Source organism: Eurosta solidaginis, chromosome 4, assembly GCF_040869045.1.
Source record: "Eurosta solidaginis isolate ZX-2024a chromosome 4, ASM4086904v1, whole genome shotgun sequence".
NCBI lineage: Eukaryota > Metazoa > Arthropoda > Insecta > Diptera > Tephritidae > Eurosta > Eurosta solidaginis.
The window spans coordinates 177,024,440-177,036,872 of record NC_090322.1 but is presented as its reverse complement, the minus strand read 5'-3'; the positions used below and the strand labels follow the sequence as shown (position 1 = coordinate 177,036,872).

The 12,433-nt window shown below is 39.1% G+C and overlaps 1 protein-coding gene across 3 annotated transcripts in view; it reads left to right on the top strand.

Annotated features, from left to right (window-relative positions):
• LOC137250708 (uncharacterized) overlaps nt 1-12,433 on the top strand; it is a 201,602-nt gene that overhangs the window by 66,280 nt on the left and 122,889 nt on the right. Inside the window, exon 8 of one of the 3 annotated variants that reach the window (XR_010953049.1) lies at nt 439-1,328. The exons of the other annotated variants lie outside the window; for them this stretch is intronic. The gene's annotated coding sequence lies outside the window, so the exon portion shown is untranslated. Of the gene's footprint in view, nt 1-438; nt 1,329-12,433 lie in introns of those variants that run through there. 3 annotated transcript variants of the gene reach the window in all.

Genomic DNA, 12,433 nt, shown 5'->3' with positions numbered 1-12,433 from the left:
AGTAGTATAAGTTCACCACCCAAAGTCTTGTTTGGCTAAACTACTTTTTTTTGCTTTGGTAGCCCCTCGGCCTTTTACACAAGGCGAATTCAATACTAGTAGTGGAATTCACTAACTTATAACGATGCGATTTGTCGAGATTTTAATTAACGATTTTGCCGCTTGCCTTATCGATTGGACTATTCATTAACTTAGTTTTAACGACTCGAAATAAATGACATTTAAATTTCGTTTTAATAGTAGAAAGGTGGCAGCACAGCTTAACGAAACCTAAAAAATGCGAAAAGCACAAAAGGAACGACAAAAATAAATAAATTCCTTATAACAACTGCTTTTAAAAGTCGTTATTGTGCCAGTTTTTGCCTATTTTAAGAAAAGATAAGTAAATGCGGTATTCATTTATTTTTTTTCTTCCCCCGATAACGCCTGTTATTCCAGTAATACGTTTGAATTTGAAGCTGTATCGGACTTGGACGTCATAAAGTGTATATCAAAAATTAAATCGAATGCTACTGGTGTGGATGGGATTCCCATAAGATTTATAAAAATGGTGTTACCATTCATCATTGGAGCCGTAACTCATATTGTGAATCATTGCATTACTTTACATTTGTAGTCTGGATTTAGGGCTAATCATGGATGTGCAACAGCTATGCTTAAGATCCTCGACGATATTCGTAGTCTCTTCGATGAAAACTTACTAACGTTGCTGTGTCTGCTTGACTTTTCCAAGGCATTTGACTCAGTTGACCACGATTTGCTCTGCGCCAAGCTAAAGTCCTACTTTGGTTTTAGTTACAATTCATTAGCGTTAATTAAAAGTTATTTAGCCAACCGATACCAACGGGTAATTATGGGGTCCCAAATGTCACGACTTGGTGCAGTAGTCTGCGGTGTGCCTCAGGGGTCAATTCTTGGGCCGTTGCTGTTTAGCTTATTTATCAACGACATTTTTACAGTCTGTAAATTTGTTACTATGCACGCTTATGCAGACGATGTTCAGCTTTACCTTTCTAGTCGTATTGATGACGTCGATGATCTCTGTTCTAAACTTAACGCTGACATCTCAGAAATTTTCCATTGGGCTAATCACAACGGGCTTCGTCTTAACGCAAATAAAACTTACGTCTTACCTATATCAAAGAAAAAGTTGGCTGAGACGGGTATCCCACCGATTTGTATTGGTACCGACCAAATTAAACTGGTGAGTAAAATTACAAACCTTGGCTTTGTAGTCAACTCCAGTTTGACTTGTGTTGACCACATTAACCAGGCTATAGGAAGGGTGTATGGCGCAATGCGAAATCTGAGGCTATCGGCTATGTTTACTCCTCGTAACATCCGCCATAAATTGGCTATCCAATTAATTTTACCTTATTAGACATCTTCCGTGTTGATATACAATAAGCTAGACTCGCACTCGGCTCATCGGTTAGACGTGGCCTTTAACCATATAATACGCTATGTGCATGGGCTTTCGAAGTTCGACCACATATCCCGTTGGAAATTTAGCCTTCTGGGATGTCAAATATCCGACTATCTCAAAGCCAGGAGCTGCATTTTCCTTTTCCGACTCGTGCTCACTAAGACGCCCCTATATCTTTATAATAAGCTTTCTTTCACAATATCCGCTCGTTCAAACGACCTTATAGTACCCACATTTAAATCTGTTGCGTCGACTAGACTATTCTTCGAGAACACTATACGTAGGTACCTGGAATTCTATTCCCAATGCTACAAGAAATAGTATAAGTAGGAGCAACTATAAGAATGTTATCTATAACTATTTTTCTGATATTAGTATGTAGACTGGCCGTGTATTTGATCACGATACTAGAATAAATTACAAATTACAAATTAGGTTTTATGGATAGGCTTACAATATATATATATATATCTGTTTATATCAGTATCATGTAACTGTTTATTTTCTTTTTGTACTACTACTTATAACAATCTTTCCTTTCATGTTGTACTATAAAAGACCTCAAATCTTATTGTACTAATAATTTTGATCATTAAATAAATAAATACATACATACATATCGCAGTTATTCTTGTACCCCTTAATTGACCATCAAGTGGAGAAATAATATCAAGCTGAGAATAAAATGGCGTTTAAAAAGTTAGTGAATTCCCCTTCAGGTACTGAAATTCGCTTGATATCATGAGCCACGTCTGAGGTTAGTCGGTACAGCTTTCGAAACTCCGTTGCATTCAAGTGGAATGTGTTATCGTCTTCTTTCAGAAGGTGTTGACCACTGACTGGATAACAACACAGCTGATCGTCGATAAATTAATATCGATACAAAATAGTTACTGAATAACGAAATCGTTATAGTTATAGATTCGCAAATAAAACGATGGCAAATGTGGTTAATAATGTTAGTGAATTCCACTACCGGTGTAGTTATCCCAAAAGCTGATTGCTTCTTCTTGATTATTTTACATACAACGCCTAGTACAACAAAATGTATGTTAATCGAATTCAATGAAAATTTTCTTTTGACTTGACGTTCTTCTGCATGGCGAATTGATTGAATTCGCTTTGTCATCTCATTGTATGGATTCGCTCTGTTATATAATAAAAATAAGACAAAAAAGGTTAGTAACGAACAAACTACTACGACCTACTTCCTCTGCTTCCAAGCATTGATGTCGAATACTTTGTAGGCAGCGCAACCTTTGGGGTTTTCGTTCGTTGCTCTATCTTCATGTCATACAGTTCATCGTTGGATCTCCGACCACCGACACCTCGTTGCTATCACGGTCTGGACTATAACTCTTCCAGAGAACTTTTCCATCGAATAACGCAAGGGCCATCCCATCTTTTGTTGACACGGTTCAATATTCCGAGCCATACATAAAAACAGATATTAGCCGTGTTTTTTAACACGCGTATATCCGTTTACGCTTAAACTTTATATTGACTGCTAAGGGACAAACTATAAATACACCTCTGAAATTGCTGCGCATAAATTTTGTCCTACTAAATTTCAATACGCATTATACTCAAATGTAACTGAAATATGTGTCTTTGTGTCACCCTCTACACTAATTCTGTGTATTCTATGTGTGTCCACAATTCATCGCAACTGATTCAGCTATATGTTATACCCTATGGCCATCAGAGCGTTGCGTCTCTGCTTTTCGGTACACCCTGTTGCTGTAGCTAGTTGTTTAACCACAGCCGCTAGATGGGTCTCCTAAGCATTATCTAAGCGAAGATACGCGTTTTTTTACACGCGCAAACGAAACGTATACGCGCGTGTTAAAAAACACAGCTATTATGAGAGACTTATAGAACGTGCTCTTCGGGAAAGAACCCTATTTTTTAATTTCTTATTCAATCCAAAGTAACACTTCTTGGTAAGAATGACTCCACTTGATTTCTAGGCTGGCATTGTCTTCGCTGTTATTGCTATTAGTTCTCAGAGACGAAACGTTTCACAGTCTAACGAATTTCTGTTCGTCAACAATAGCCGTGTTTTTTAACACGCGCGTATACGTTTCGTTTGCGCGTGTTAAAAAACGCCTATCTTCGCTTAGATAATGCTTAGGAGACCCATCTAGCGGCTGTGGTTAAACAACTAGCTACAGCAACAGGGTGTACCAAAAAGCGGAGACGCAACGCTCTGATGGCCATAGGGTATAACATATAGCTGAATCAGTTGCGATGAATTGTGGACACACATAGAATACATAGAATTAGTGTAGAGGGTGACAGAAAGACACATATTTCAGTTACATCTGAGTATAATGCGTATTGAAATTTAGTAGCACAAAATTTATGCGCAGCAATTTCAGAGGTGTATTTATAGTTTGTCGCTTAGCAGTCAATATAAAGTTTAAGCGTAAACGGATATACGCGTGTTAAAAAACACGGCTAATGGCAAAGTACTTATTCTGGCCTTGTTTACTCCAATACCCACTTTTTTTGCTTCTTTATTTAATCAAGGTAAAACAGAGCTTACGGTATACAGCCAAGCTTTACTTAGCATACATAAAGTGCCGCGGAAGCTTTTTTCAATCTCTCTTCTGCATTGAGCTTCCCCCACGACAGGCTGTGTAGAACGTTTTATATATATTTTGTACTATCTTTTCCCCCCAGGGTTATTCCTCCTATCTTAAGTCTAGCCCGATTCGGGCCCAAATACTTTCTAGAAAGCAACATCAAATCCGAACCTACGCATTGCCGGGCAACTCGACGTCGGATACTTATGTTACACAAATTTATCGCTAAGCTTAAGAGAGCTAATTGTTAACAACCATTTTTTACTTCTGATCAATGTATAACTACAAGTACATAGAGTGTGTTCAAGATCAAGTGTGACGGCATTTGGACCGCGTTTTGAGGGGATGTGCATTATGTCGTAGTATCCAGCAGGCTATGTGGAATGTGTGAAAGAAGGGGGCGCAGGATAAGACCTGGACAGTATATTGAAAGTGCAGGTGACTGCATCCGATTGTTATTTTGACATAATCAGATAGGAATTATAGCATTTCAATACTTAGCGCACGTATTCCTGAGATTTAAGATACATTTTTTAAACTTTCATACTACTTTTTCTAGAAATCGGTGCTTAAAGCTCAATGGTTTGAATGAAATGTCCAAAAATATTCAAAAATCTAATTTTAAAAAAATGCATTTCGTACTTGTCATATTTGACCTTTCTACGATGGAAAATATGCTCGGAATCGGCCTAAATGTGATGAGTGGCAAAGAATTTATATGAGGCCTTGAGCACCGATTACTTGAAAAAGTTGTATAAAACTCAAAAAAATTTATCGAATATTATTTGCTTGTCTTGGTCCCGGAAACACATGGGTGAAGTATTGAAATGCACTTTTGGAACACACTTTATAAGTAGTTTAGATACTAAAGTTGTTTGGAATAACATATTGCTAAATGTGCCGTTATATTCCTTCTCGGGTTCTGGAGTACGAGACCGTGGACCTGTTGATTTATTTTTATACAGGCTTTATCGAACATTTTTTTGTTATATTTCTTATCACTGTTTAATCACAATCATTGGTGAAAAAAAGTGTGCTAAGAATGGACTTGTTCCACATAAGTCACGTTATCAGCTTTCTAACGGACAGCCTTATTTACATACATACGCCTTTGTATATATGTATACTTTTAGTTGCTATTCATGCATGTTGACATGTTGTTTTTTGTTTTTGTGTCTGAGTACGATAAACTTTCTTGTGGGAGGCGGGGTTAATTTCGAATCAAAAATCCCAATAAATTGCTTTTTTTCATGCGACTATTAGCTGCATTGTTTACTATTTATGTATGACATTATGTATATATGCATAAAAAATAACATAAAAATAGCACACAAACCAACAATACAATTGTGCATAACAATGCTAATAACAATACAAATAATGCGAAAAAAATTTGAAAAAACATAAACACGCTGACCACAGTGGACAGTTTCCATTGATAGTTTTTCTTATGTACGTATAGACTTTTGTATGAGGGGAGTGCTGAATTTTTTTACAATAAATCTTGACACCTACCTATTGTCTACAAAATATCATATCATATACATATGGGCATTGAAATCAGCTGGGCGAAAATATGAACAATGCACCCAGATCTAGGGAATATAGGGAAGTACGAGGTTATTATCCCGGATAGGGATTATTGATTGGTTGAAGGAGCCGCCGGACCTGAGCGATAGGCTGCAGATATATACTGACGGCTCCAAACTGGATAATAAGGTGTGTAGCGGTGTCTTTGCACCTCAACTAGAGTGTAATCTATCCTTTACCCTACCCGATCATTGCAACGTCTTTCAGGCGGAGGTGGCTGCTATAAATGAGGCCGCTGATCACCTGGGGAAGGCTGCTCACGGCTATAACCAAATTTGTATTTACTCTGACAGCCAGGCTGCACTAAAAGCACTTGGATCGGTCACATGTAAGTCCAGGACAGTAGAGAAGTGCCGCAAATCTCTTAACGAGATCGCTGAGCAAACTTCCCTCAGTCTGGTGTGGGTGCCTGGATACTCGGATATACCGTACAATGAGATGCCTGACGAACTTGCAAGAGGGGACACATCCGTTCCGCTTTCGTCGTCCTGGAAGGGATTGAGCATGCCGCTCGCTACCTGTAAGTTCATTTTTAAAGGGATTTTCCTCAGGGAAGCGGGTGTGAGATGGAGCAATCTTGAATCCTGCTACCACTCTAAGCTCGTGTGGCCGGAATGGGACGCGAGACGCACAAAAAGTCTCCTTATTCTTGGTAGGGGGGCATATCTCTGGTGGTTGGACTTATAACCGGCCACATAGCAATGGGGAGGGATGCACAACGGCTGGGTGCTCCCTATAATGATGACTGCAGGAGCTGCAAAGACGAAGAGGAGATAGAAACAGTCACATATTTTCTGTGCGATTGTCCGCGCTTTGACACAAGAGGAAGAAATCTGTGGGATCTCCCTTCTTTGACGATCTCTGTGATCTGGCTAAGTTGGAACCTAAGAAACTCCTGACGTATACTGTATCGACCTGTTCGTTTGAGTAGGGGAGAGATCCACGTGGTATCACAATGGGACCTTTTTGGGACTAAGTTCACTGGTGCTCGCACGGGTGGCCACTCTAACGTAACCTAACCTAGATCAGTGGTCGGCAAAAATTTAAATGTAAGTATATTAGTGAGAGGCAAAGCATCCCAGCAGAATATTAAGGTTAAAATGGTAATGGTTTTGCTGTCTCGCTAACGACTGAACGTTGAAGAGTAAGAATATGTGTGAAGCAAGTCTGGCTCAATTGAGCCATGGCGCGCCGACCACTGATATACATAGATTAAAAATAATAATTAGGCCGAGCTTCTCTTGCAATTTGCGTCGTGCTCCTTTTACTTTTGTTCGGGAGTTGAACCCAGGACCCTCGGTGTGGTAGTCGGAGCATGCTTACCACGGCGGCCACCTTATGCTGCCCTGAAAATGCCCGACAGATTTTACTCAGCTACGCTATATAATTTCCATCACGTTTTGCGTTCCCTACTAACCTTTTAATTTAACATCTACTCTGATAGCCAAGCGGCTATAAAAGCCTTGAGCTCAACTACAGTGCGATCGAGGGTGGTCTGTGAGTCCCTGACCTCACTTGCGATTGCATCGAATTATTTTACAATTAAGATTATCTGGGTCCCGGGCCATAGTGATATTCCGGGTAACTGTCAAGCGGATCTCTTAGCCCGAATCGGTACAACTGAACCGGATGATGATGGCTGTAGGGATTTCGGTATTCCGCTAGCCACCTGTGGATTGCTCTTCCATAGCTGGGCGTCGAGTCAGCTCAGCAAACGTTGGGCGGACACTACGTCTTGCAGGGTAGCAAGATCTTTCTGGCCGAAAGTGGATGGCAGGAGGTCTGCTGAAATAATTGGGTTCACTAAGGCTCACCTATCAATGGTCATTGGGGTTTTGACAGGGCACTGTCCCATGGGTATCCATGCGGTACGTCTCAATATATTGGAAACTCCATCCTGCCGCAGCTGTATGGAGGATGATGAGGTGGAATCACCAAATCACTTTATGCTTGATTGACCAGATTTTGCCAGAACTAGGCGAAAGTATTTCGGTCGTGACTCACTTGGATCTCCCGAGGAGCTATCCAAGGTTGAGATCGGGATCATTCGGAACTTTATCGTTGCTACCCAACGATTCTCTAAGTAGTTATATCTATGTCACCGTTAGTTTAGTTTATTATATGTGGTATCACAACGGACCGTCATGTTGTCCAAGTTAGCTTCCCCTATCAGGGAAGCTACCACCCAATCTAACCTAACCTAACCTTCTAATCAATCAGATGTTGTTGCGTTAACAACATTTATCTCTCTCCAGTTGGCGAGTCCATTCATAAATTGATAACGAAAACATCTACCTTGTGTTAGTTAGGTTGGTTTAAAGAAACTTGTAACGAGGGTGTTCTTGAGAACTGTTCGCATGCATGATATAAGTTGGTAAGTCGTTAGGGTGCTAGGGCACTAGTGCTTTGAGGTATTATATCGACTTCCGTACGAACGAGTTTATATTATCACATGACACGTTATATGTAATTTATTCTCGCCTACACTATGAACCGTGGCGACACCAGTTCCTTGCATTCTAAATATGATTGTAACCGTAACGAAAGGAACCGAAAAATCAAAGGAGACGCGCTTAAGCTGAAGTTGTATAAATGTATACATTGAGAGATGTGCGGCCATAAGGGCTGTAATTCTACACAGCGTTTCATCTTGAAGTATTGTGGAGTACAAAAGAGCATTATTAGCGAGAACTTTGGGTGATGCAACATGTAAAATAGGGCGCAAGATTTTAGATTTAAAGGCATTAATGAAGGTAGCTCGTTGTATTTGCCAAGAAGGTGTTATTTTACTGTTATAGTAATCATGCATTTTCGGGGGTTTCCATGGGATCGTCAAACAAATTCTGGTAACACAATGGAAACGTTCAGTCTGCATATCTGAGGTATTTATTGACGCACAAGTTCAACGCAAGCTATTATCCCACAAACCCTTTTCCCACCGAAGTGATAAAATAAATTGCCGATTTTATATGTTATTGAGAATATAATATTTCAAGCTTTAAAAGTCTTAGTGTAGGACTTCAAACTAAACATATTATGTTACTTACATAATTGCCGCTAAACCATCTTAATTGTTTTGGCCTTTAAACAAAGTGTCAGTCGGTATTGCAGCACCTAGCGCCAGTTGCGTCCCCTTTAGTCCTTCCCACATATCGGAAGCCTTGTCTTCCTCTGCATCCATAGCCGGGTGCCGACAAAAATATCTTTGGGTTTCAACATCTTCACCCATGCTCATAACATGGTTCAGTCAGCGGAATGTTTGGTGCGTGTTTTAATTCATTGACCTATGTTGATGACCAAATAAAGCTCATACGACGCACCATAACATCTTGTACGGCACTTGCAGCACTTGTTTCTTGAAGACTCCCACAGCCTACTCATGGCAGAAATACACTCGAAGGCTTGCCAAACTTTCACCCAGACGCGATTCGGCTTTTATAAAAACGTGAAAGTGTTATGATATTAGTTGTTTTGTCACTTGAGGCAAGAACAATTGGTTAATTAGGCCAGCACACTTGCACTACACCAGGCTCGAAAAGCAAGTAAACTCCAAAATCTAATCATAACAGCTTCTCTGGGGGTAAAACTAGAAAATGTTTAGTCAAAACATAAATATGCACTTCACAGCACTTAAGTTGCCACTTGTAGCGCTCAAATTTGCATTTCGCCAAATAGTTTAAATATTAGTGAGAATCTTACTTTATCATTGGGGTTATGTTAATGCGCGCAAAGTGGAACTAATGAGTTACTTTACCAGTTAGCCAGCAAAGTGTCACTTTAACGCCAACCGGTGCGACTTTCACTGATACGAACGCCGCCACCCTGGTGCCAAGTTCAAGTATTTTAACGATAGCTGAGTGAATATGCAACCAAATAACCTGTTAACTAGTTGATGTTTGTATATGTAAGTCTTAATGAAAGTGCCAGCGCACAAATTATAAACTAGTTACATAGATTATTTGTTAGTAAAACGTCATAATGTAGTAACAAAATAAACAATTAACTGGAAATCATAAAATTTGGAAACCTCCAACTGAAGAACAAAGTGAAAGAAAATCTAGGCAGAGGTTAGAGACCTGTTCACATTATAGGAATCAAAATTTCATTGGCTTACCGCACTCCTATACAATGTAATGGTAAAGAGGTTTCCAAAGCTATCGGATGGCGCGGGTACTCCTATTTCAGACCCTGTAGCAAACTTACTCAATTAGCATAGCTGGTGGAAGCTAACACGCAACTCAGTAATTCTTCGCCTAAATAACCTTAGTACTAGTCTTGAATTACCTTAAAAGATTAAAAAATCAAACAGTCAATCATATCGTGCAACTGGTATGTGTTTGAGACCACAAGAGTAATGTTGTATAAACATTTTGTGGCGGATGGCCTCACGTATTCTTTTTCACAGATAATATGAAATACGTCATAACCGGCCACTCAACGTGGCAGAAAGTTTGTCCGGCTATGGGAGATATACGCTTAATACTGTAACGAATGTTAGCAGCACTGAGCGATGCTATCGTCGATGCTAAGCAGTGACGTGAATGCACATCAATAATTCAATCTTATGTATCTACATAAACGAAACAATAACTGCGTCTACATATATGTACCATGTACGTATACGAGCAACGGAGAGTCAATGCACAAACACATGCATATATCTGAGATACTCCTATAAGTATGCAATGAGAAAAACTATAAAATTGTGCAATTGTAGTTACAGCTGAGAAGTTTGAGAGCTGCTGGACTAGTAGATTCTGGAAGCGCCTAGAAGATGCGAAGGTTGAAATCAAAGAGTATAAAAGGCGACAATTGTAGGGGCGCTGGAATTCAGTTTGATTTGAGTTGTCAAGCAGTTTCGATTAAGACGATATCTAGCGAGCAATAGCAGTATTATTTTGAAAGTCAGTTTCGTTTAAGCTATCAAAAAAAAAAAAAATAAGCTATCAGTTTGGTTATTAAGCCAGCTAATTGCAAAGTATAAGTGTTATTGAGAAGTACTTTAAAAAGGCCATTTTTCCATTATTCAATATTGGAGTTATCTATTCAACAGTTTAGTGATACGAACTTAGCAGAGGATTGCAAATAAGAGGATTTGCAAGTAAAATTCGTTACAATACGGTCATTGGTATCTACACGCATCATAGTGAAACTGATACATATGTTTATCATGTCTCGAAAAGACCTATCGTTTCTCTTAACGATATTTTGCAGACTATTGTGGACATCCATTTCAAAATCTGTAACGTGTTTTGAAGTGAATTTTCTTAAACATCTTTCGCTACTAATTCTTGGGAACTTTCCGTAGGAAAATATGTATACCTGAGAACTTAGGAGAATCAAAACTGGCTAGTGTTATTTCTTTAGTGTCATTCTAAATGGTCATTCTAAAATGAGTAAAACTTCATACCAATACTTAACGATTGCACCATAAAGTGCTACATATCGATGCAACATGTTTCAAAATATTTTCTTAGTATTTTGATATCTTCGACAAAATCTATATATGTGACCCGATCTATGAAAAGGTGGCTTATGACTAAAAAAAAAATTAGTACTACTAAGAAACTGAAGAAATGCATTGTTTATATTTAACATCTGTTTCTCGCAATTTCATTTTTGAGTCATAAGCCACCTTTTCATAGACCGGGTCACATATATAAAAATCAAATTCTGTGTGTGTATGTGTGTGTGTTCGCTATGGAAACGTATTTCCCACACTTCAATCATCACCTAATTTTGGCTATAGGTTCCTTCGATCAACACGAAGGTTTTAGGCTAAAAATAATTTTGATATATAAAACGGGCGTGGCACCTCCCACACAATGGTTCTGAAGGTATACATGCCAAAACATTGAAATTCAGTAAGGAGTTATATGAAGTCAATCCCTAACACCACCAAGAAAATGTGGAATTAGGAAAAAGGAGGCGTAGCACCTCCCATGCAAATGGAATATATTGTAACGAATTTACTGCAAATCCTCTTATTTGCCCTTTTGCTAAATTCGTATCGCTAAACTGTTGAATACATAACTCCAATATTGAATAATGGAAAAATGGCCTTTATTAAAGTACTTCACAATAACACTTATACTTTGCAACTAGCTGTCTTAATAACTAAACTGACGGATAGCTTAAATGAAACTGATCTATTGTCCGACAGATAGCGTGCTTAACTGAAAACTCCTATAGCGCCTCTAACGCTGATGCTTTTATACTCTGTGATTTCCTCGTGGCATCTTCTAGGCGCTTCCAGAATTTTACTTAGTTAGTTATACATTTCTCAGCTGCAACTACAGATGTATAATTTTTATAGCTTCTCTCATACCCTATGCGCTTGTATGTGTGAGCGACACTTCCACAATTGTAATATCATACCTTTAGGAGCATCTCAGATAAGATATCTGCATGTGTTTGTGCGTTGCTTCTCAGCTGCGTATACGTACATATGTGTAGACATAATGATTGATTCGTTTATGTAGATACAAGTGACTGTCTGTTTTAGTGTTGTTGTGACTTTATTTACTTAGCATCAGACTAGGGATGTGAGTATCACTTAGTGTCACTCATATTCGTCACACTGCCCTCCACTTAAGTCTGATCGTCCCGATCAGACAAATCTCCCGATCTAAACGCTGCCTGCCTTTCCAAATGAACCACTTTCATTTTGGTTCGTGGTTTGCCAATGGTTTGTATGCGGTACACTACATCGTTGATCCGTTTTACAACTTTGTATGGGCCTTCCCAATTACACTGTAATTTCGGGGACAAACCCTTTTTTCGTTGTGGGTTGTATAACAGCACCAAATCTCCTTCCTGAAACCCTTCC